Source organism: Oreochromis aureus, linkage group 3 (assembly GCF_013358895.1).
Source record: "Oreochromis aureus strain Israel breed Guangdong linkage group 3, ZZ_aureus, whole genome shotgun sequence".
In the NCBI taxonomy this organism is placed as follows: domain Eukaryota; kingdom Metazoa; phylum Chordata; class Actinopteri; order Cichliformes; family Cichlidae; genus Oreochromis; species Oreochromis aureus.
The window spans coordinates 95030105-95050339 of record NC_052944.1 but is presented as its reverse complement, the minus strand read 5'-3'; the positions used below and the strand labels follow the sequence as shown (position 1 = coordinate 95050339).

At 42.2% G+C, this 20235-nt stretch overlaps 1 long non-coding RNA gene across 1 annotated transcript; it reads right to left on the bottom strand.

The window, feature by feature from the left end:
* Window positions 1–5696: 5696 nt before the first annotated feature.
* LOC120438512 lies at window positions 5697–6009 on the bottom strand. Its single transcript, XR_005611964.1, has 2 exons — window positions 5931–6009; window positions 5697–5843 (listed from the first exon to the last, which is right to left on the bottom strand). It is a non-coding gene; the product is annotated as an uncharacterized LOC120438512 (long non-coding RNA).
* Between the last annotated feature and the right edge of the window lie 14226 nt (window positions 6010–20235).

Sequence of the window (20235 nt, the reverse complement as noted above, 5' to 3'; positions counted from 1 at the left end):
AATTTTGCAGGTAGAAGATATTTGATTTACAGCTTCTCACACACGAGACCAGGCCTGCAGCTATCCATTATTTTACTGTGTAAACAGACTCCGCCTCTCTGTGTAAACAGACTCCGCCTCCACGTTAAACTGTGACATCATCATCACTGCTGCTGTTATCAGTGTTTGTGTTTAACACTGGAGGCTGTGTGGGCTTAATGTGCTCAGACTTTTATTCACACGCTGCTCATAAACACGTTTCTATTGGAGGTCTGTGAAACATGGAAGCAAAGAATTTTATAATCGAATTATTGGAATTACTCGATGAATCGTTGCAGCTCTACACGAGACACTTTCTTTAAAAATCATCAGACTGCTTTCATACATGTTAACGCTTAAATACAGAAAACTTCAGCCTGATATTCCCGACGTATGAAACTATGTTCAAATCCAGATGAACTTTTTTAGAAAGACCTGTTTCTCAACTTGGGTGTCTATTGTCTTGTGTAGTCTGGGAGATGATTGAATGTTGGGGTGGGTACAGTTTCCTCTGCGGTGGGATCGGGCGGGCTGCCCTGGGTCCTGTGGGGCTTAGCGGTGCTGCTGCCGGTCTGGATGGGCCTGGGCCCCCTTGCCTTGGTGGGTGTCACAACACATCAACACATGACAGCAACACATCATGCCGCTGTCACAGTCCTGGGTCTGTGGCCCAGTCTGTGTAATTCTGGTTTAACTTATATTCTTTGACGACTCATCAGGAGGTCACAAAAAAAACAGAACAACATTAAAGAAAAAAAGAAAAGAACAAAAAGGCTCGTCTCACATTTGCCAAAAACATCTTGACTGAGGGGACAAAAGCTGAACTTTGTGAAGGCGTGTGTCCCATTACATCTGGTGTAAAAGTTACCAGCAGGCATCAGACCAGCAGTAAGACTTGGTGGTGGTAGAGTGATGGTCTGGGGCTGTTTTGGTGCCTCAGGACCTCAAAGACTCGCTGTGGTAAACAGAACCATGAATTCTGCCGTCTACCAAAACATCCTGAAGGAGAACGTCCGGCCATCAGTTCATGACATCAAGCTGAAGACCACTTGGGTTCTGCAGCAGGACAATGATCCAAACACAGCAGCAAGTCCACCTCTCAATGGCTCAACCCTTTAAGACCTACCACAGAACCAAGTCCACCAGAGCTTATCTTTATATATATACATGCTGTAGTGACATTTTTGGGAGCATTTCAAGTTGTTGTACATCAATACAACCGTTATATCCAAAATTTTAATAATATATATGCATGAAGTCCATAGTAATTACATAAATTGCATCTTTGTCTAACATTTAAATTTGTTTGATCTGAAACATTGAAGTGTGGCAAACATACATAAAATAGGAAAGAGGTCAAACATTTTCACACTTTGTTTCACACCTAAGAATGAAGCTCAGTCCTCTCACTGTCCTCAGATTCATGCTTCAGCAGACTGCAGCTCATTCTGAGCTCTGCACATAAAATTATTAAATAAAACTGAACACAAGAGCAGCTCACTCCGGTTTGGCTCCCAGGAAGAAACAATCTTTTATTTCTGACTTTCTCTTGAGTCCAAACTCAGAGATCCTCCACTCACAAACTTTGGATCAGCCGACCACAAAGTAATTCACACCGAAGTATTTAAAGTTAATAAATACTGTAAGATTACAACAGAGTAGCTCTACGGGACATTTATCTATGGCCTCACCTACTGAGTATCCATCTGATAACAAACAGGGTGTTGTGCTCAGAATCCTGTTCTAATCTAATCTACTTTGTGTGTGTGTGTGTGTGTGTGTGTGTGTGTGTGTGTGTGTGTGTGTGTGTGTGTGTGTGTGTGTGTGTGTGTGTGTGTGTGTGTGTGTGTGTGTGTGTGTGTGTGTGTGTGCGTGTGTGTGTGTGTGTGTAAATCATTCAGCTGAAGGATAACTGAATCTATACTTTGGTATAACTGAGGCACAAATTCAGTCCAACATGTTATAGTTATTACTGTACGTACTGCTTCAAAGGTCAAAGGTCAAATTGGGTTTACAGTGTACACGATGGGCTCCTGGGATGAGACACAGAGCAGAGCTTTGAGAAGTTGAAGACTGTGCGGTCAGAGTGACTCAGATAAACGTAGTAACCAGAAACCTGCAGAGCTTCTGTAGCTGAAGCTGCCAGCAGGAAGGTCACGAGTGCTTGGACCCCGACAGCCCGGTGTACCCGCCTGTGACAGGGTCTGATTCTGTTTGTCTACAGATGAACCCCCCAGCAGTGCTCTGTTATTATATTTATTATTTATTTGTTTTTTTGCTTAGTTTTGTCTGAGCTTCTCCACTTTCTCCAAGCTGTCTTTTAATAAACTATTTTCTGCACTTTGAAGCTGCATCTCCAGCATTTTTCTGCATGTGTTGAACCAACCTGACTACATTATTAAGAGTTTTGTGAGTTTGGCTCAGAGATCGTAAAACTCTGTGGACGCTCTTAGAGACAGTTTTTAATGGCACTAACATTTGTTTCTACTTAATAATAAGAACAGTCTGACTCGTTCTCTGTACAGATGCACTAAGCTGTAGTTACAGAGCAGATGCACAGTTTCTTCATCAGCCTTTTTATTATGTTTTATGGCCATGAGCACGTTTGAATCTAGAGTCACAATATTATCCATTCACTTCTGCATTAAAACATTAAAAACACACGTCGATTTCTAAACCGCGCCCCTGTGTCTGTGGTTATTTTGTCTCAGGGCCGTGCAGAGATGTTTCAAGGAGCAGGTGCTCAAAGTTAAAAATGGGCACATAGAACCAGGCTGAATAACAACAACTCACATTCATCAAGAATCTAATATGGAATCACATCATACTATATCACTGTCATCAGGTGAGGACAATGCAAAGCAATCTGCAGGCCTTATAGTTTAATACATCCTCTGTTTTATACTCACTCAATAACCACTTTAATGTTTCCATGGTAACCTGTGATCAATCATAGCAGCTGAAATAAATAAACTCTTTCAGTTTGAATGTTTCACATTTTTCCTTCAGTTTCTTTTTAATGTATAAAAATCATAAATGTGGTTTTCTTCATATTAAGGGACAGTTTATTAACATCAGACACATTTTAAAGACTTCCAGCTTCCTTCAACAGCAACAACAGATCCTGTAAATTTATCACACAATTAAATCAGTTTGGATCATCTGCAGAAATAACACATGTGAACAAACGAGCAACATCACAAACATCATGAATATAAAGTAGAAAAAGCTGTGGACCAATCAGAGGTCCTGGGCTAGCACATGTGACCTCTCTAAATCCTGACACAGTGTCGTTAATCTGCTCACATTGTTGTCTGTTTTCCACACAGCTGATCCCACACTTCTCCACTGTGGTCAATAACTGACTGTGATCGATGGGATCAAAGCTTCTGTAGATCAATAGAAAAACAACAACACTCATCATTTTCAACGCCTTCTCTTATTCCTCCAACCGTCTCCATCACCGCATCAGTCGTAGTTCTGTTTCTCCTCCAACCACACTGCTGTTCATCCAATCATTTCTATTGATCAATAAACAGATCACATTGTTTCACAGATCATTTCTCTGATATTTGTGAACATTGATGAAGGAGGATCCTGCTGCCTTCACTGTCTCTGCTTCTCTGCAGTAAAACTGCTTCTAAAGTGGATTTTTCTTCCTGCGTGTCCTCTGCAGACCTTTAGTCATCCACAGCTTTTCTTTCTCCTCATCTTTAAGCAACATTTCCTAACAGGACAGAGTTTATGATGTGATTCTAAGGATGGATTTCAGATACACTGTGTGCCTGATCAGGAACGTCAGCACACACTTCATCCCAGTGATGATCTGTTAGCTCCGTCTTTAAGGCTGTGTGCTGTGTACCTGTACAGGTGTGTGTGAGCTGAAGCCCACGCTGTCCGTCAGGTAGGAGGTGAACTGTTCAGGTCTGAGCCTCAAACTCCTGCAGGGACCAAACATCTCCTGAAAAACATCCATAGAAAAGAATCTTTGACTGTGTCTGAGCTCATTTTCATATTCTCCACACTGCTGTGACCTTCTGTATGTTTGTATTCAGCTTTCAGGGCAGGCTTATATCACATTCATGTTTTGGGGCGTGAGCGAGTGTGATGGAGGTCAACACAAATACCAACAATCATCTAACAACAACACAAACATCGGCCCCCAATGATAGGGCTGTGCTTGGTTTGGTCCAATCAGCACTTCCTGTATAGAACTACCAACAGCCCTCAGCAGTCACATGGAGCCTTCAGCAGCAGGAAAACAAAGAAATGTGACAAAGACAGAATTTAACTGTGTTGTACAAAAGCTCACTAAATGTGCTCCAAATAGAACTAATGGATTTCACCAAAGTCCAAATGAATGAGTGAGATATATGAACAAGAAGTGTGAGTCATTATATTTGTGTGTGCAGTGTGTGTGAAACTAACACAACTCATACTGCATCAAAGTGTCACTCACTTCATAGTTGTGTGTCTGCAGCTGCGCCCGTCACACCAAACATCTTTTGCTGTGGCTGTTCCACAGCTGCAGCTCCAGGATGAACAATCTGCCCGGCAACAGGCTCTGGCTCTGATAGGCCCGTTTAAACAGTCTAACTGCAGACACGTGAACACACAGAACAAACAGCAGACAGACAAAATAAGAAAAATGGTTCTCGGAAAGTTGAACATCAGCTAAAAAGCCTAATATGTTTCTCAGGGTCTGATTGGACCCAAATCAGAGCTAAAATGAGGGAATCATGGACTTGTATGTAAATACTACTCCAAATAAATGGAAATGTTTCACTGTGTGGGCAACTTTGATGTGGAAGTGGGTAACAGAAATGTTTTAGCCTTCTTTCCAGGTGATACTGTCAGGTGTGATTGTAGCCATGCAGCTACCGAGTGGACAGAATGTAAAATCATATCAACTTTACTTCTCATTTCATGGATTTTATGCTTTATTTTAAACGTTAATACTTTTTCCTCCTCTGTGTAAGCTGGACTTGGAGTTTGTCAAGCTCACAGCAGGAAAGACGGATCGTTTTTATGAAGATAGGAAGCCAGTATCATTCTGAAACTCACATCAGAGGAAACAAGAACGTCCTCTCTGCTGAAGGACTTTGAAGAGAAGACTGAAGGTATTTTTCCATAAACATAAACTCCTCCCCTCATGTGTACCGCTAGAAAGTGGAAAAAAAAATGGATGATCAAATTAAAAAGTCTCCTTACTGTCTTTAGATGATGAGTGGATGTTTTTATGATGTTAATAGAGAAATTATACAAAAAATATTTATAAATTTTTACTTTTGCTGCCACCCTCTGATAAACAGGTTGGAATATCACTGTGTTTACGGATGGAGGAGAATGAGGTCTATGGAGATGGTTGTTAACAGACTTTAAGTTATATGGCCTTGTGCAGCCGTCTTAGCTGCACATGTTTGTAATAAGTTTCTCCAGCTTTGTCTGAGAAGACAGTTTATCACATAGAAGCCAAAGGAGGAGCCTTTAGCCTCTGCATTTCTGATTTCAGCCATTCACAAAACAGACAAAATCATTTTTGTTGTACATTTCATGACTGATTGAATAACATATTTCGTCACATTACTGAGAGCTGCTTAACATGAAGCCCAGATGTTGGTGTGGGTCAGTGCTGTGGGCATTTTTCTCCAGCATTAGGATCAGATGACATGATCTGGAGTCTCAGAGTGAAGTGTTTATATCTTCTGTTACCACAGCATGTTAACTTCCTGTTACTTTAACCATAAATCTGTGATCCCAGAGCTCAGTGAAGACAGGAAGTGAACCTGCTGCATCTACAGGAGGAAGAGGAGGGACCTGAGTTCCTGTTAGAGGAACAAAGTGCTGATTAAACAGACTGAACATCATGAGCTCTGAAGAACAACCTCAAAGTTTCATCTTCTCAGACTCACAGGGAGGAGCGCCTGCTGTCAGTGTCAGCAGCACAGCAGGTGTGAGGATGAAGGCAGACTCTGACCTGATGGTCACATGACTCTTCTTCTTCTGCAGAAATGATTCCTGTAACTGCTGCCTGCTCCAATCAGACGTCAGTAGATGATGATGATAAAATAATTTAAAATCTGTGAAGAAGATGAAATTAAAATGCAGCAGCTGTAACAAATAAGACGAGATTAAAGCAGAAAATCATCAATCTGCTGATTTAGTGCACAAAGCGTTAGATTAACATTTTAATGTGATCATTATTTAATGCTGAGCAACTTAGTGCTGCTCTTTATTTCTGAGGTGATGGCTGCACATTAGAGTCTGAAGCTTTAAACCCACATAAACAGAACATGCAAACTCTACACAGAAAAGCTCTGGCCTGATGGTGGAATTGAACTCAAAACCTTCTTGCTGTGAGGTAACAGTGCTAACCACTGCGCCGCCGTGCAGAATGCTACCTCTAAAAAAGTCTGTAAATAAAAGAATCAGTGAAAAGGTGGCACTTCTAAATGATTTACTCTACAGATTACAAGTTTTACAGTTTTACTAAGTCTGTGCAGGTTTTCAGTCATAACGGCTTGAAGGCAACAGGGAATGTTCCCTCTAAGGTGGAAGAGAAAGAAAAGGAACATTAAAACATGTGGTTATCCAAACTGGGCCTTTATGAAACTAGTGAAGACACAAAGGAAGGAGTCTGAGACAGCAAGCAGAGAAGGGAGCAACAGACAGAACAACTCCATCATCACTTATGTAGCAGGTTTATCAGAGAAACTCAGGAGAGTTTTCTCCAAGCAATGTAAGGCGGAAGGAGTAGTTAAAAATAAGAGAACGAAAAACGTGATGAAGATGAAAAAGGGATGAAGCACATTATTGCATATGCAAGCAGAGCACTGAGCGATGTGGAAAGGAGATAGTTGCAAACTGAGAAAGAAGCACTCGCCATCGTGTGGAGTTGCGAACATTTCCATTTGTATGTTTATGGACATTCATTCACACTGGTGACCGATCACAAGGCTCTCGAAATCATCTGGAATAAGCCAAGATCGAAACCAGCTGCCAGAATAGAAAGATGGGACTGAGACTTCAGCCATATAACTTCAGAGTGGAATACAGAAAAGGTGCTGATAAAGCAGCTGACTTTATGTCACGTCATCCAGCGCCAACACAGGAGAATGAAAGTGCTCGTACATGTAAGGTTGCAGAAGAGTATGTCAATTTCTTCTCTTATCACTCCACCCCAAAAGCCATGACACTTCAGGAGATAAAAACAGAGACTCTGAAAGACCAGGTTCTGCAGGAAGTCATCAGTCACATCAGGAACAACACGGGGCATCTAACAGATAAATCCCAGCATGCTGACGTTTTGAAATCATTCAAACATTTTCAAAGTGAACTAACAGTAGCTGACTCATCTGACTTCATACTCAGAGGCACCAGGATAGTTATTCCAACTGTCCTACAAGAAAGAGCAATACAACTGGCACACGAAGGGCACCAGAGTGTCGTCAAGACCAAAGCGCTGCTACGTACCAAAGTTTGGTTCCCAGAGATCGATCGGAAAGCAGAATCTGCAGTTCAAAACTTTCTGCAATGCCAAGCTAGCACACCTGTCACACACACCGACCCTCTGCAGATGTCACCATGACCCGAAACACCCTGGCACAGTGTCAGTGCAGATTTTTATGGACGGCTTCCTACGGGGGAATATCTGCTCGTTATCACAGACGAGTATTCTCGCTATCCAGTCGTTGAAAGTGTACGCTCAACATCAGCATCTTCTGTTATCCCAGTCATTGACAAAGTGTTCTCCATGTTTGGAATCCTAAGGACGGTAAAAACTGATAATGGTCCTCCTTTTAACAGTGAGGCTTTCTCACAGTTTGCAGACTAACTAGGATTTCATCATCGCAAAATCACGCCTTGTTGGGCTCAGGCGAATGCCATTGCTGAGAGATTTATGAGGACCCCAGGCAGAGCACTGAGAGTTGCCGAGACACAGGGCACACCATGGAAACAGCAACTAAACATCTTTCTTCGTGAGTACAGATCTACACCTCATAGCACAACGGCGAGCTCACCAACCGATATATTGTTTCAACGCCAGCTATACACCAAACTCCCCTTCTTTAACACCACTCCACAGAAGTGTTCAGATGCTGAAGTGAGAGCAAAGGATGACGGTGCCAAGATCAAGATGAAGGTGATTGCAGATGCAACCCGTCACGCTAAACCACACTCACTAAGTCTGGGTGACACAGTGCTGCATCGCCAACCCAAGCACAACAAATTATCCACACCATACAATATAAAACCCTACAAAGTGACCAAGGTTAAGGGTTCTGAAATTACAGCTACAAGGGATGGACACTCGATTGTCAGGGATGCATCATTCTTCAAGAAAACATGACATGGACTTGAAAATGCCTGGACTGCATGTCGACCCCGCCTTAACAGACAAGCCCAGATACCCAGTCAGATCTAACAGACCCATGCATCTGTGTGATTACATCAGATCTAAGACTTGAACATCTGAGTGACCAGTTGAAGGTTACGCTGTGTGAACATGTTTGATGTGCCTGAATCTAACACCTGTATTCTAGTGTTGAATGTTTATAGTGTTTAGTCAGAGATCTGCACAAATGCAGTTCTGTTCAATTGATGTTTAGGTGTGGAGAAACTTAAGTAATAAGAACGTTCAGTAATTTTATCAGGCTTGTTTGTCATAGGTTCAGATTAATAATTCACCTCACTGAGTACCTAAGTTTGTTTAAGAAAAAAAAGGGAGGTGATTGTGATGTTTATTTTGAAAGGTCTAATGTAAGGCGGAAGGAGTAGTAAAAAAAAGAACGAAAAACGTTAGAGGAACAAGTTAGCGCTGCAGACTGTGTTGCTGCTGCAAGCCTGAGAATTAAAGAATGGAACTGATAAACACTGAAGGTGTCATCATTAATATTTGAGGCATGCAAACATTACAGGAGAGACCAAACAGCCACGTCATAAACGCACAACATAGAAGAGCCACCTCCACGGGACAAGAGTCGGCGGTCCATCTGCATCTAAAGGTCAAAGGTCACTCTTTCAAGGATGCCGATGTTCACATTGTGGACAGAGAAGACAGATGGCTTGAAAGAGGAGTGAAAGAAGCATCTATGTCCACTGTGAGCGACCATCTTTGAACAGAGGGCGGGGCTTACAACACCAACTGTCTGCCATCTATAATGCAGTCTGAGATCCTTCCAGACGCCTCAACACCCACTCACAATCAGGTGACCTCAGCAGGTCACATGATAGGCTGAGGCAAGTCACACCTGTGATGGTAATGACCCACGCCATGTTTCACATGTTGGTTATGTGATGAGTCAAATGATCAATAGTTGGTCAATAACCCTCAGCACCACCTCCAAGGTGACAGCCCCTCTAGGAGTAACATACCTGAGACTCTCCAGGTATCACATGACAGCAGAAACATCTTCCAAGAACCAACAAAGATCCTTCTTTAAGGTTTAGCTGGAAATCTGACTTCTGACACTGAAATCTGACATTGAGGCTGTGGACAGCTACAGGTACCTTGGTGTTCATCTGAACAATAAACTGGACTGGTCTCATAATTCAGACGCCCTCTACAGGAAAGGGCAGAGCTGTACCTGCTGCGGAGACTCAGGTCTTTTGGAGTGAAGGGCCCACTCCTGAAGACCTTCTATGACTCTGTGGTGGCCTCAGCCATCTTTTATGGTGTGGTCTGCTGGGGTGGCAACATCTCTGCTGGGGACAGGAAGAGACTGAACAGGCTGATCTGTTCTAGGATGCCCTCTGGACCCAGTGGAGGTGGTGAGCGACAGGAAAATGGTGGCTAAGCTGTCATCCCTGTTGGACAACATCTCCCACCCCATGCAGGACACTCTGACAGCACTGAGCAGCTCCTTCAGTGGCTGCTGCACCCACGGTGTGGGACGGAGAGATTTCGCAGGTCTTTCCTCCCCACTGCTGTCAGACTCCACAACAAAGACTTTAACTGATCAAACACATCCACACATGTGAAATAGCAATAACACTAAGTGCAATACTCTCTCTCTCTGGCATCATTGTTTTATACTCATATTGTATATAGCATTTGTATTCTATTTTATTTGATTGTATATAGTATTTCATTTTTATTTTATTCTATTCTATTGTGTACAGTATCTTATGGATATATTATTCCAGTGTTTTTTCTCGAACTTTTCTATGTAACTTTGCACTGTCCACTGCTGTCACAAAACAAATTTCCCATGCGTGGAACTAATAAATGTTATCTTATCTTATTATCTTATCTTCCCATTTAAGCTGGAATGAAGCATGTGTGCTGCTGGTTCAATGACTGCTCACAGGCTCTGATACGAAAACAGAGGATCTACCACAAATCACATCACACTCATAAAAAGCATGACTACAATTTCATAGTTTTTATTACGTTTTTACTGATTAAACAGTAAAAGTAAATAAAAAAATCCCAAAACAGATTCCCACATATGTCAACATCTCCCATTGTTACTACTTAAATGTTTAGCAGAGTAAATCTTGAAGGATTCAACACAGACAATTAAAAAGAAATGTGAAAATGTCACATTTGACTTCTTTTCTCATCAATACATGAGCATTTATATCATAAATCACATTTATATCAGGTTATGTTTGATCTCGTATTACTGAAAACTATGACTTAAGTGGAAGTTAATGAAAATTGATTATATTATTCTTAATTTATTGAGGCTCTTCTGTCAAGAGATTTATTCTAAATGACACTTCTTCAGCTGAGAGTCTAAGAGTGAAGAGACACACACTGTAGATCTTTACTTGCAAGGGCGGTCACAGAACGCTCACACCAGAGTGGGGGCCCTGTGATCAGCGCTCTGTTCTTGCACTTGTCTTTATTTATATGCAAAAATAATACAACAGTGAATACGTCTATTCATAGGCAGAGGAAAGTTAGTGCGTAGGGAGTGAAGATAAGAGTGGTTTAGGTGTATGCGTGTGTGTTGTGAGATTCAGAAGGACGCGGCTCCTCTTCTTGTTAGAGAGCGCAGATAAAAGTGTCCAGCTCTCCTCTTCCTGCTTGTTCAGCTATTATCGCTGTGAGAAAGAATTTATAAAACAGTCTTGTAGTGGACAACAGTCTAAGTCATCAAAAGGTCAACATACAGTATTCTATCATATGCAAACTTATATCATTAAAAGCTTATACTGACTACCAGTACAATTTTCTATTGACATTCCCTCCTGTTGTCAGTATAACTTTCAAGTGAGATATCAGTATGTCAGAGGTGTGGACTCGAGTCACATAACTTGGACTCGAGTCAGACTCGAGTCATTAATTTTATGACTTTAGACTTGACTTGAAAAAAGGTTGTAAGACTTGTGACTTGACTTGGACTTTTACACCAGTGACTTGGGACTTGAATTGGACTTGAACCTGTTTACTTGAAAAGACTTGATATTTGACCCAAATCTAAAATTTAACATACATATTATATAAAAAGTGCGGACCATTAATTCACTTTATTTATTCATTCATTCTTACCACACTCCGTATGTACGTGAGCGTGAGCTGTAGCACAGCCAATCAAATGAACCAGATTTTAAAAAAAAAAAAAAAAAAACACTAGAGCCAAAAATGCTCCCAAGAGAAATTTCTTTCGGCTACACAAACTACGAAGTAGTCAACAAAAAACGAAATGCAACATGCAAAATATGCAAGAAGAGAATTACAGACGGAGATGGAACAACTTCCAACTTTGTCCGACATTTGAAGTTGCATAAAGAACGGTAGGTGCTGCCTTTTTTTGCTACGATGAGATAGCGACTTAGCTAACTGCATCTTATTAGCAAATGTTCTCCGGGCTACGTTGATGATACTGTTTGGCTTTAACAGGTATGATATGTTTGTCATGCTATTTTAAATCCGGTCCTACAAGCACATCCAAGAATAACATGCAACTTGTTAGCTCAGAATTCTCGGTGAATGGTGAGCAGGGTCCGTTTCAGAAAGTGGGTTCTGTAGCTGTACTCAGGGAAGAGAGTTTCTCTCCGTCTCCTCCTCCTCATCATTAACCCCGTAGAGCTACATGTTTATTTTTGTAAGAAAACCAATTACCCCCTTATTTTTTGTTTATTATTGTGAATTATTTTGACATTGTTATGTGTTGCCAGACCATGGTTATATTTCATTATGCCAGTGGATGGTGCTCTTGCATTGCCGTGGAACTACCAGAGAGACTCTAGCAATAGGCTCTGTGCACGCGCAGCTCAGAAATAAATGAGCTCCGGCCTGAGCAAGATGCTAACTTTGGTGTCCTCTCTATTAATCCACAGGTACTAACAAACAAACTTTTATGTTACCGAACTGGTTCTAAATGTCATGTAAGTTGAGTAACAACTGTTCGGCTATATTTTGAGATGAGAGTGATGATGTTGTTTTGTGGTATTTTGTTGTAATGAGTATTAGTGTATCATCGGCATAATGCTACGTAGCACTATAAGTATATGCTATGACAGTGGCAACCTGCGGCTTCAGAAAATGTGTTGTAGTGTTTGTTTTAGTGTTAGCCAAGCAGTACTGAGTACATGTATTAAGAGGAAAGCTTTTCGTTGGTGAAACAACGTTTGCAGTCGTCTGCCGCCATGTTGTGTTGCGTTCAGGGGACGCCATGTTCAAAAGTAATAGCGTATATGGCGCTAATGTGGGGAAAGGTGTGAATGTGAGATGGGTTAATTTGGTATGTTGTTATGCTTTAGCCGCGAGTGTTTTGTTTAAGTTGTGAGTATGTAAAGTCATTTTGAATTAGTTTGTATTTATTTTGCTTTTGAGAGAATGCTTTTTGTAACTTTATTTTTGTTTATGAACTCTGTTATTTTATGGGAAGAATGCATGGTCTAGTGTGATTTGTATTGTGTATATGTGGAGAAATAAATGAGCTCCGGCCTGAGCAAGACGCTAACTTCGGTGTCCTCTCTATTAATCAACAGTTTGCTCATATTTGGCTACGCAGTGCTCTCTAGCCTGTGTGCCGCTTGCTGCCGGTCCAGATTCCCCTAGGTCTGGTGCCGGTAACATATGGTCGTGTTTAACTTTTGCATGTCTGAGCCAGGGGAAAAAAATTTTGGTTAGAAAATCTGGCCCACCTTAGTGTGTAATTGAGTAGTCCTGCTATACATGGCCTTTTTCTTCTGTCATTTATGTCAATACATCAAATAAAATACTTTGATCTTATGTTATTAGCTGTTGTTTATTTGCAAAGGTAAGTTATTCTTAACAGGGATGCTAAACATTGCTTATTAGAACTGTGTGCAGAGTTTTGAGAAAAGTGTTTTAATAAATATTGTTTATATATTTTCATTTATATTTTTATTGTCTGAAAACTATGAGGGTTTAAGTGTTAACAGTTATTTAGGATTATTAGGATCAACTTAAAGTCAAATGCAATTCATGAATGGCTGTAATGGAATTTCTGACATGAGTCTAATATGCTTACCTCTATCAGATTTGAAGAATACCAGATGAAAAAGAGGATCACAAATGAACCTCAACAGCCTTCCATATCACAGTTTATGGACACTTGTGCCGGACAGTACAGCATGACTCATCCACAGCAGAAAGCTATCACGAATGCATTATTAAGTGACTTGATTATTGGTTGCAACCTGCCCCTTTCTATTGTGGAAAACAAGAATTTTTGGCACTTTCTGACGGTAGTTGACAGAAAATACAGCCCGGTATGTCGCAGAACAATTATATCAAAAACAGAGAACCTCACTGCTGAGAAACGTTCAATGTTAAAAACTCAGTTGAGCGAGACTGATCATGTTTCAGTCACTGTGGACATTTGGTCAGACCGAAGGACGAGGGGTTTCCTTGGTATCACTGTGCACTGGATACAGAAAGAGACAGAGAGGATGCAGCTAAAATCCAAACTGCTGGCCTTTGACCGCTTCAAAGGATTACACACTGGTGAAAGAATCTGTGAGAAATTAGAAGCTATATGTGACGAATACAACATCAAAGATAAACTAAACTATATTATTAGTGACAATGCTGCCAATATGCGGAAAGCATTCACTGTGTGCTTCCCCACTGAGCAAGGTGAGGAACATGATGATGATGATGGTGATCATCTTGACGACCCAGAGCTCTGGCACGACTTAACCTTGGAAGATCAGGAAACAGTAGGTGCTGCTATGGCAAAGACACAGCGCCTGCAGTGTTTTGCGCACACACTTCAGCTGGTGGTGAAAGATGGTTTGTCAGAGACCAAAGTGGCATCTCCTTCACTTTCAAAGTTATCTAAGCTCAGCTCTCTACTGCACACAAGCACAACATTCAAAGATGTGTTTGAAGCTGAATTTGGTGAACAGAAAGCGATCCCTGCCGCTGTAATCACAAGATGGAATTCAACACTGAGACAAGTGAAGGCAGTTCTCCAATGTGAACATCTAAAACTCTGTGCTGTTCTTGAAATGGCTGGGCACAAGGAGTTATTATTCACAACACGAGAGTGGAACCTGTTGAAGGAGATGGTGGACATATTGAAGCCTTTTGGAGAAGCAAAGATTTGACACAAGGTGAGAAAATAGTCACGATTAGTGCTGTTGGTTCCATCTGTGCTGTCCTCAATCACCACCTTGAGAAACTGAAGCCTCAAGTCCGTTTCCTGAATGGTCTGGTCAGGAGCCTCCAAGCATCTTTGAACAAAAGATTTCTTGGAATCTTTATCAGTGTGCGAATGGCTAGAGCAGAAGATGGGATCACTGCCCCTTTTCAGATCCAGTGTACCTTAAAGCAGCTGCTTTGGATCCAGCATTTTCTCTGTTGTGGGTGGAACACCATGTGTTGGGCAGTTGTGACATAAAGGCAGAGGTGACACAAAAAGTTAAAGGTAAAGATTGAATATAGTTTATATTTTTCTGTATTTTTTTTTTTTTTTGTCTAAAATTGTAATAAAGGCTCTTTTGCTGTTGTTAATTTGTTTTGCCAGATCTGATCCTGCAAGATGCGGCAGATCCTGCAAAGTCAGAGCAACCTGTGACTCCTGGTGAGGAACATCAAGAGGACTCTGAAGATGGAGGACTCTTTGCTGCTTACTGTAAGAGGCAGAAGAAGGATGTGGGGAAGAGTCCAGCTCTACAGCTAAGTCACTACCTGGATATTGCTGATGGACAGAACGCCCTCTTGTTCTGGGCAATGAACATGCAGACTCTTCCTTCTCTGTTTCATGTGGCCACCAGAGTTTTGGCAGTACCTGCATGTAGTGCTCCTGTGGAGCGAGTTTTCAGCTATGGTGGCATCATTCTACGGCCTCATCGTGCACAAATGACTGACAGACTTTTGGCCAATTTGGTCTTTTGCAAATGCAATGCAGAATACTTAATAGTTAACTGAAATAACTTAAAGTGCACATTCTTGTTCATTGTTCATATATATATATATATATATATATATATATATATATATATATATATATATATATATATTTGTTTTGTACATAAGGAAATGGTTTTGTACATAAGGAAATCTCAGCAGTTTTTGTTTCAACAGGAAGTTCTGCTTTTGCATTTTTCGCTGAATGTTTATTCTGTGAATTTGTAATTTAGAGGAAGACTATTCTTGCAGCAAAGTTTAATTGAGCTGTGCAAGGTGCAATTTCAGAATTAGTTTGTGCATATTTTGTAAGTTACTTGTTTCATCAGGTGATGAGATTAATACAGATTTTTAAAAAAGAACACATGGTCTATTATTTACACCTAACATATAACTGCAACATTGTTTTTAAAAAAAAGACTTGAAAGGACTTGAAATTCAAAGTGTGCGACTTGGGACTTGACTTGAAAGTTGTCTGTCTTGACTTACGACTTGACTCGGACTTGTTTGACTTTACTTGAGACTTGACTCTGACTTGAGGATAAAGACTTGAGACTTACTTGAGACTTGCAAAACAATGACTTGGTCCCACCTCTGGTTACAGCTGTGTATGATGTGATCATCGGGCACAAACTAAGATTTGCAAACGTGTGAAATCATTTGTGCCTCAAACCACAGACAAATAAAAAAGTAACATGAAGTATTTTACAAATGTGCGAATCCAAACTTGATTAAATATCATTTAAAGACACAAAAATCTTCCTGTGTCTGAAAATATTTATTAGTTTCAGTCCCCGACAGAAAATTAAATATACCTGACACACACCTGTGTAGGTGTAGTTTTGCTTTCAGTGAGTCACATTTAGTGTGTGCAGCCAAACATGATGGCAGACTGCCACAGATCACTTCTGAGGAAAGAGGAGGCGTTCAGCTTCCTCATAGTTTCACACCTGCATGAAGCAGCCTCACCCTGACAGCTTCAAATCACTGTGTCAGCTGATCACTTCCTGTCCTGTGATTGGCTGAGCTTCAGGCCTTCTCTCAGTCAAACTGGAAACAGGGATTGAGACAGTGTGAGGGTTTGTGGAGTGCCACAGTGCTGTAATGAATACTGTAGTGGAAGAAGTTCTTTCACACTCTTCATCCTGGAGCTGCTTTATGTCCATGATCTGCATGGAAACACATATATGGAGAGGAAATCCAGCTGCTGAGGGTCACATCTGCATCATTGTAGCTACAGTGGATGTTTCAGTGTCAGGACTGAAGGTGGAGCTTTGTGCGTGTCAGGGTGAGGCCGCAGCAGCCGCCTCCAACCGGAGCGCTCGGGCGTGAAACTAGGAGGAAAGCCGACGTCCTCCTCTTTCCTCAGAAGTGATCTGTGGCCGGCCGGACTTCATTCCACAGATGTGCTTTAACAAAGTGTGAAGCTGAACTCTGAGCTGTGACAGTGTGAGCAGTGTGAGAGTGTCAGTAGATGATCAGCAGAGGAAAGTGAGAGCTGCTGTGAGCTGATGTCCTGAAGGGCTTTTAAAGAGTCTCTGAGTTTGACAGGAACGTGAAGATGTTTGTGGTGTTTGTGATCCTCCTGCACGGTAAGTACACCTTCCTCTCTCTGCTCTCATCATCATCTCTCTCTCTTTAATGTGTTGAAGTGCAGCAGGAGGAGATTTCCATCAAACACTGGATTCTGATTCAGATCAAACTAACAATCCAAAGCAGCAACTTTCAAATCACTGGATTCTTCTTGGTGGCTTTCAGATGAGCTCATGTTACAATCAGCTGCTGTGTGTGTGTTGTTGTGTAGCTGAAGCTCTGACTCACATTTCATATGTGACCAAAGGAAACTTGGTGCTGTGTGACACACTTTAGATTCTCTGCTGCTGCTTTGAACTCTTCAAACTAAAGAGCCAAACTGATGATTGACTGTGCAGCTCTGACATGGCACCAAATGTCCCTGTTATCAGCTGCTGGATGGACGTTATCAGAGCTTTTAGTCCCACACGGATCACCAGGAGCTCCTCCTCTGTCTGCAAACAGGCTCAGCAGCTCTGATCATTCATTGAGTCAGCACAGAGTGTGGAGACATCTAGTGGTCGTGGAGAGAAGTGCATGTAACATGTGTGTGTTGTGTTAATCAGCATGAGTAGTTAGGGGGACGTGCCTCCCTGTGCCTGATGGGAGTCCTTGTAATTACCCAGCATGCTGTGCTGTGTGTTTCATTTCTAACACTGGTTTTACTGAAGAGCTTTCTGAGCTTCTTCGTTGATTCTGACCAACATACATGTTTGCTGTGGATCCACATCTGCTCTTACTGCTAATGTCATGAAGCTGTTTGAGTGGTGAGCAGTCAAAGAAGCAGGTCCTAACAGGGACATAGCAGGATATTCCTGCCTCTAAATGAGCTGTAGCTGCACATATGAGCACAGCTGGTCTGCATGTAGTGAACACAAAGAGTCTGTGTGAGCTGAATTTACACCAGTCTGTTTATTCATCCATCCATTCATCCATCTATCCACCGTCTTCTGCTTATCCAGGCCAGGGTACCGGTGGCAGACCTCCCTCTCTCTGGCCACCTCCTCCAGTTTGTCAAAGGGGGAATACCAAGTTGTCCATAGGCCAGCCAACAGATATAATCTCTCTAGAATGTCCTGGGTCTACCCCGGGGCCTCCTCCCGGTGGGACATGAACTCCTCATCCAGGAGGCGCCCAGGAGGGATCCTTTTCAGATGCCTAAAGCTCATTTCCTCCACTTTAATCGCAATCTCTTTCTTTTTTGTAACTATCTAAAGCTTGTGACCATGGGACATAGATAACCTGTAAATTGAGGGCTTCACTTTTTAAGCTCAGCCCGCTCTTCACCACAATGGACTGGCACAGTATCTTCATCACTGCAGTCGCAGGACCAATCTGTCTGTCAGTGTCCCCTTCCTCCTTTCACTTGTGAACAAGACCGCAGGATATTCAGAATCCTCCACTTGGGGCAGTAATTCATCCTTCACCCGGAGTGGGCACTTCAGGCTTTTTCAGCTAAAGATTATGGCCTCAGATTTTGAGGTACTGATTCTCATTCCCACCGCTTCAGACTCACCTGTAAACTGCTTTAATGAGAGCTGGAGGCCACTACCTGATGAAGCTAACAGAACCACTTCATTTATGAAAAGCAGAGATGAGATTCTCACACGGTCAAAGTGGAAGCCTTCTGCCACTTGGCTGCACCTAGAAATTCTGTCCAAAAAAAATTCTGAACAGAATTAGTGACAAAGAGCAGCCCTGGCAGAGTCCATCACCCATCGACAAATGCTATGCGGACAAAGCCCATGCAATGGCTGTATAAGGAGCAAATGGTTTGTAGCAATGGGCCAGAGAGCCAACACACTTGAGACACCTCACACTGCCATGTCCCTTTCTAAGGGACGAACCTCATCCACCCTGGGGAACAGGAGCTCCACACAGAGGGCCTTTCTTACACACACACATGCCGCCTGGCACATCTCCATCTGCTCACACAGTCACCCGTCTCTCTGCGGTAGAGTATCACTTCCTGTTCCTGCTCAAACACAGTGGTGTTTTTGAGTAGCTTATCTGCTTAAAAATTTAACTAAAAACTTTTAAATACATTCTTTCTTCATAGTATAATCTTCACGTGCTTCATCCGAAGCACACTTTGCGTGTACTCACTACCTTATAGCCAAAGTATTCACTCACTGTCTCTGTACTGTTTTGCTAGCTTAGCTTAGCTCGTAGCCAACTCGTTAGCACCATGGCTACTTCACCTGTCCCTCCTGCACTTTCCTGCTCATTGTGTCAGATGTTTAGTTACTCCTCAGCCTCCTTTAGCAGTAATGATCCTTGCAACAAATGTAGCATATTTGCAGCTCTGGAGGCCAAGATTACTGAATTGGAGACTCGGCTTCGCACCCTTCATTCACCCGTAGCTAGCCAGGCCCCTGTAGCTGGTGCAGCCGATGGTAGCGTAGGCCCCGGTAGCTGTTCCCCGGCAGACAGCTGGGGAAAGAGGGCGGCTGGGTGACGGTGGAAGCATAGTCCTAAACAGAAGCCCCAGGTACACCACCAACCTGTTCATGTGTCTAACCGTTTTTCCCCACTCGACGACACACCCGCCAGGGGTCAAACTCTGGTAATTGGCAATACATGTGAAGCTAGAGACACCGGCAACCATCAAAATCAATATTGAATCGGTGTGCAACTTTGCCAAAACAATGTCGGACTCTGTAGTTTTCTCTGGTCCCCTCCCCAATCAGACCAGGAGTGACATGTTTAGCCGCATGTTCTCCTTAAATTGCTGGCTGTCTGAGTGGTGTCCCAGAAACGATGTGGGCTTCATAGATAATTGGCAAACCTTCTGGAGGAAACCTGGTCTTGTTAGGAGAGACGGCATCCATCCCACTTTGGATGGAGCAGCTCTCATTTCTAGAAATATGGACAAATTTATTAAACCCCCCAAAATATGACTATCCAGAGTTGGGACCAGGAAGCAGAGTTGCAGTGTTATATGCCTCTCTGCAGCTTCTCTCCTCCTGCTACCCCCCCAAAAACCATCTCCATTGAGACTGTGTCAGCTCCCAAACAGACAAAAAACAAACTAAAAACCAGCAATAAACAACTTAAACATAAAAAATTACAAGGAAAGAACAATACAGTATGCCTTACAGAAACCTGGTTACAGCAGGATGATTATGTTAGTTTAAATGAATCAACACCCCCGAGTCATTCTAACTACCAGAAATCTTGAAGCACAGGCCGAGGGGGCGGTGTGGCAGCAATTTTTCACACCAGCCTATTAATTAACGAAAGACCAAGACAGACTTTTAATTCATTTGAAAGCCTGATGCTTAGCCTCGTCCACCCCAGCTGTAAAACTC